The sequence below is a fragment of the Thermobia domestica genome, chromosome 5 (assembly GCF_964235325.1).
Source record: "Thermobia domestica chromosome 5, izTheDome1.hap1.1, whole genome shotgun sequence".
NCBI classification, from domain to species: Eukaryota; Metazoa; Arthropoda; class Insecta; order Zygentoma; family Lepismatidae; genus Thermobia; species Thermobia domestica.
In genome coordinates this window covers 259410776-259416755 of record NC_137458.1, presented here as the reverse complement: position 1 = coordinate 259416755, position 5980 = coordinate 259410776, and the positions used below count along the sequence as shown (strand labels likewise).

Genomic DNA, 5980 nt, shown 5'->3' with positions numbered 1-5980 from the left:
TGAGTTTGCTATTTATCAGATTATCATTAACATCAAGACAAACAATTAAGGAATTACAAATGGTTGCTCAAGAGAAAACGGAATATAAAGGTCAAATATTCTCCTATTCAATGTAGTAATATTTATCCGCAAATTTATACCGTTCTATTCGCTATGCCGAAAACTATTTTCATAAATAATAACGAAATCACAAAAGGCAAAAGAAAAAAAATAATTCATAGATTAATTAAAAAATGACAAAACCTCGAATATGTTTAATCAACAAGCAAAGAAATCCAAACTTTAATCTAATTAATCAGACCAAAAGACAATAGTGGAACCTCAAATATTAAAATAACGCAACATTGAACTTTCTGTTTACTTTCCAGGTTCATTAAAATACTACAATCAGGAGCTAATAGTACTCATTACTTGTCTGTTATTAGGCAAGAGAATTAGTTATAATAATTAATCCGGGTAAATTAAAGGATTAGATCCTATTAAATATTGCAACTACTTCTGTACTCACCTATTCGATGTTGCCACCACTCGTGCTTCGATTCGCCTTACTTCCCTCTCAAAAGTAACGAAAGTACAATCCCGTATTATTTGGTAATTCTTATAATTGGAAAGGAAAAGCCAGACGTCGAAATTTAACCAAACAAATATACAGAAGAGAAAATGTATAAGTTAGATCACTCAGAAAATCGTTACAATTCATTCTTCCTATACGAACTCACGTTCCCAAAAAGAAGACTGATCTTCGACGTAAAGCAAGACTAGAAACATCGCTGCTTTCTATCCTTTCAATTTACACGTGTGTTTCTAGAAAGGATTCGAAGCAGCAACTGCCTAAGTTACTTTACGCCATTTGCTACATAATGTAACCAGTTGGGCGCAAACAAACACGAACTACGTTACAAAATTGAAAGTGATTTAACAAATTAGTCTTCTCTTTAAGCTTTTCTTCCTTTCTTTTTCTAAAAAGAAGTAAATCTAGAAATAATTAACCCAAACAAGTAGTCAAGCTATTCAATGAGATATTCTAACACAATTATAAAGTAATTGTTATTTCGTTTCGTCCATATTTAAATATAATATTATTTTCATTCTTACAGTTCATCACATACAGGATGATTAAAAAGTAATGATAAAATATTACTCCGCTTCAAACTCATTGTAGTAATCTCCTGATTACTACTGCAGCCAAACATAGGAATGCTGTTAATTAACACTAGAAGAACGGAGCGGTCAATTTGACAGTTTTTTTTAACTTTTCCCTATGCTTTTCTCTTACCGTTTCACTTAGAAATCTGAAAGTCCCTGACTTTTTTATCATTAACCCTATATTGCTCCGTGTTAATCCAAATTAACAAACCATGTTGAGCGTGATAATTTGAATGTCATACCATAGATGGTGCCACTCCTGTTTTAAATGGTTTCCTTTATGTCGTACCATCTGTTATGAACACTCGGAATTACGACTATTGCGGAAATAGAGGTTTTCCAGCAGTTTGTGTTGCAAGCGGGGATACAACGTGCGTGGATGCATTGCTTTGTTTATTTTTGCAGCAAGAGGAATCGAAAACAGGGAATTTTTTCCTCGAAAAAAATATTTTTGTAGAAGGTAAGTCTCTCTTGTTTATGTTAAGTGCTTGTAACTTATCATACTAATTTCATTTTGTATTTTATCGTCCGAAATGTGTTTGTATATTCTGATTAACATTGAACAACTACGAACCTCTTTTACCAAGAATCAAAGATTCCTTCGATAGACTTAATGGAAAGTTTGAAATGTTAATTTCTTACCTTCTTTTCTTTGAACTTTGTTATCTTAGATCTGAAAATTCATTGTCGGCTCATGGAAAGCATTGTATGCTTTGAATGTTGTCAACTCATGACTGAAAATAATCCGAAGTTGAACATGAAAAAAATTACTAAACGTAACAACGTCATTTCCGGAATCTTCTTCTATTGATTTCGATTTGTTTAAACTTCTCTCTCTTTCCTTTCTGTTACTCATTTGTAATATTTACTGATTTATTGCTCGATAAAGATTCTTGAAGACTGTGAAAACTTTATATTACTTTCACAGATGAGCAAGAATATATTTTCGGAAAAACGACTCGCTTAGCCATACATACCTCCAAACGACAATGAGGATGAGCAACTTCAGGTAAGCGATGATGATTTAGAAGAAGTTCTAGATTCAGATAATGAATAATGGCGCCCTAAATCTGACGCTTCAAAAGGATCTGAAGATATGTTCAAAACTAATGTACTCGAGTATTTTGCTTTGATTTCATTGAAATCCTTACTTTCAGATTAGTAAATTGATTGAATCGTTTGTATTTTTTTACAGATGAAACAGTAAATGCCAATTCCAGTCATTCTACAGCTGCTGCCAGTCGTCAGCCCCAATGGAATAGGATAACAAGAAATGATCCACCTCTTCAGGCACCACTATAGAAATCGCATTTGTCTTCTCCAAATGAAGTAAAATCTCCAATTGAATATTTTCGAATGTTTTTGGTGTTGATATTCTCGAGTTAATTGTTCATGAAAATAATTTATACTCTAACCAGAAGGACCCCAATAAACCTTTGGAACTAGCTAAGTTAGAATTAGAAATATTTATAGGATCCGTAATGGGGATCATGTCCATTATTCGTATACCAAGAACAGATTGTATTGGAGTTCTTCCTGTAGAATTCGCCAAGTTGCTGATAACATGTCTTACGGTATTGTGTTTCACTCCCAACCCCAAAAAAAAATGTTTTATATAATTCATACACAATAGGTGTGACTTCAATGTAACCATGAAAGATATATTAGCAAGTTCAGATTAAATGTACCGTGTTTCAGCATACCTTAAAGTACCGGTACGTATTGTTTACTAAAGCGTTATGAACATCTGCACAATACTATATGTGTTAAGAAAGTTTGTAACATCTAGAAGAAATTTTGTATTGTATATCAATGAAACATTAAACAAATAAGTTTCATAATTGCGCAATGTTAATTCAAATACACAATTCTCCTGACGTCATATTTTAAATATGTGAGTCAAAATTTGTTATTAGTTCGTTTTAGATACGCAAATGCAGTAAGAAAAACATCTAAATATTTTTTTTCTCGAGAACATAAATAAATTGCGCAATATAGGGTTAATAGGGTAGATTATGTGTAAAAATTTTGGAGATTGTCACATCATAAGGGGCGGCGCTATGCCACAATACCCTCAGAAGGACTAAGTGGGGGTTTTATTGAAGTTAGGAGGGTATGGCTTGTTACGTATTATGTATTTTATAGAAAATGTAGCTGTAAGTATAAATTTAATTTGAATTGGTATTAGAGTTGTAGGTATCTGATCAGTTAGATTAGTATGTTTACGACAAGTTGATGTAAAGTCTTTAATTGCTTATTCTTCTGTTGCCCATATAGGCTTAGTGTTGATAGGTTTACTAACGATGGGATTATGAGGATTTAGAGGTGCTCTTACATTAATAATTGCTCACGGTCTGTGTTCTTCAGGATTATTTTGCCTCGCAAATATTTCTTATGAGCGCCTAGGAAGTCGAAGACTGTTAATTAATCGTGGAATACTGTCTTTTATGCCGAGTTTAGGGTTGTGATGGTTTTTATTAAGAATTACTAATATAGCTGCACCACCAACATTAAATTTATTAGGGGAAATTAGTTTGTTAAATAGAATTGTTGGTTGATCTTGATTGAGTATATTGGGGTTAGCCTTGCTTTCTTTTTTTAGAGCTGCCTATAGACTATATTTATATTCATATACTCAACATGGAATACCTTATTCTAATTTATATTCTTGTTGAGGAGGAAGTGTGCGAGAATATTTATTATTGATATTACATTGGTTGCCTTTAAATTTATTAATTTTTTTTGCAGGACCGAGATTCTTATGGTTGTAGTTGCCTGAGTAGTTTAGAAAAAAAAAATTAGTTTGTGGAACTAAAGAAGGTTTAATTGCCCTTAGGCCATGGTTTGACCTTTTTCAATTTGTATGACTAGATTTGCCTTTTTAAATAGAATAAGTATTCTTTTATTCATAATGGGCTTGAGTTTTTTAATCAATAGATATAGTGTATTTATTGAGTGAGAAGTTATTTCTTTTAATAGAAATAAAATTATTATAACTCTTCTATTTGACTGAATATCATTTATGTTTATAAGATTTGTACTCTATATTTCTAGAATAGTAATTTATTACAGTGAACAATATATAGGATCCGAGTGGTACCTTAATCGGTTTATTATGCTCGTATTAATATTTGTTCTTTCGATAGTTTTATTAATTGTTTCTCCTAATTTAATTAGAATCCTACTTGGTTGGGACGGGTTAGGATTAGTATCATACTGTTTAGTTATTTACTATGAAAATGTGCGGTCTTATAATGCAGGTATGTTGCTGCATTTTATTAGCTATTGCTTGAATATTGAATTATGGAAGTTGAAATTATGTTTTTTATTTACATAGAGTTTTAAATAAGAATGAGATAGTAATTATTTCTAGTTTGATTATTTTAGCAGCAATAACGAAAAGTGCACAGATTCCTTTTTCTGCATGACTGCCAGCAGCAATAGCTGCTCCTACACCAGTATCGGCATTAGTTCACTCTTCTACACTTGTAACTGCTGGAGTTTATTTGTTAATTCGTTTTAGAGATGTTTTATTGAGTGTTTATATGGGAGATGTATTGCTTTTATTATCAGGATTGACAATATTCATAGCCGGCATCGGTGCTAATTATGAATATGACTTAAAGAAGATTATTGCTTTATCTACTTTAAGTCAGCTTGGTCTTATAATAATAATTTTGTCTATGGGGTTTCCTGTATTAGCTTTTTTTCATTTATTGACACATGCTTTATTTAAGGCATTACTTTTTTTTATGTGCAGGAGCAATTATTCATGGTGTGGGTGATACACAAGATATTCGTAGAATAGGAGCACTTGTAAGTCAGATGCCGCTCACTTTATCTTGTTTAAATGTAGCTAATTTGGCTTTATGTGGAATACCATTTTTAGCTGGATTTTATTCTAAGGACTTAATTTTGGAAATTTCTTCTTTGTCTTTAATTAATGTAGTCAGTTTTTTCTTATTGTTTTTTTCTACAGGCCTAACTGTATGCTATTCAGTACGTTTAAGATTTTATTTAACGGGTAAGGGCTTTGGGGGTGCTAATATTCATTCTATTAGTGATAATGAAGGTTGAGTTATATGTAAGGGAATATTACGATTAGTAGTAATGGCAATTTTAGGAGGTGCGACATTGAGTTGACTGATTTTTCCTACTGTTAATTGTGTTGTTCTACCTTTACATCTAAAAACAGGTGCCCTGCTTGTGAGTGTAGTAGGTTTGTGGGTTGGTATTTTATTATCAAGTTATTCTATTGGACAGTCTTTAGTGTGTATGAAATTTTATTTTAGTTCTACAATAATAGGAAGCATATGATTTTTACCTTATTTATCAACAAATTATATTATTAAATTACCTTTATACGTAGGAGGTGCATATTATAATAACATTGATCAAGGGTGAAGAGAATGTCTTGGTGCCCAAGGCATGTATAGTAGTTTTGAGGACGGTTCAATATTAATTCAACATTCACAAGATAATTTATTTAAAATGTATTTATTAATTTTTTTAATCTTTACAATTTCCCTCTGCTTCTTTATATTTGTGTATTTAGGTAGCTTATACTGAAAGCATAGTATTGAAGATACTAAGAAGAAATGTATGTTCCCTAAATATACTCCCTGAGAAGACACTCTCTTTTTTACCCTGAAAAGGTAATGTAATGTTTATACTAAGGGGGTTATAATTACTTTATATTAAGAGATGTTAACGGTACAACCCGCTAAATATAAAGTTAGCAGCTTCTTCTTGATTATTCACATCTCCTTAGTTGGGGTGTGGAATGCCCAGTAGTATCATTAACAGTGAAATGCCTCTTTTTGGCTTCAACTAA

The 5980-nt window shown here is 31.8% G+C and overlaps 1 pseudogene; it reads left to right on the top strand.

Moving 5' to 3' along the window:
- Positions 1 to 4006: 4006 nt before the first annotated feature.
- LOC145685500 (NADH-ubiquinone oxidoreductase chain 5 pseudogene) lies at positions 4007 to 5715 on the top strand (annotated as a pseudogene).
- The last annotated feature ends 265 nt before the right edge of the window (positions 5716 to 5980 follow it).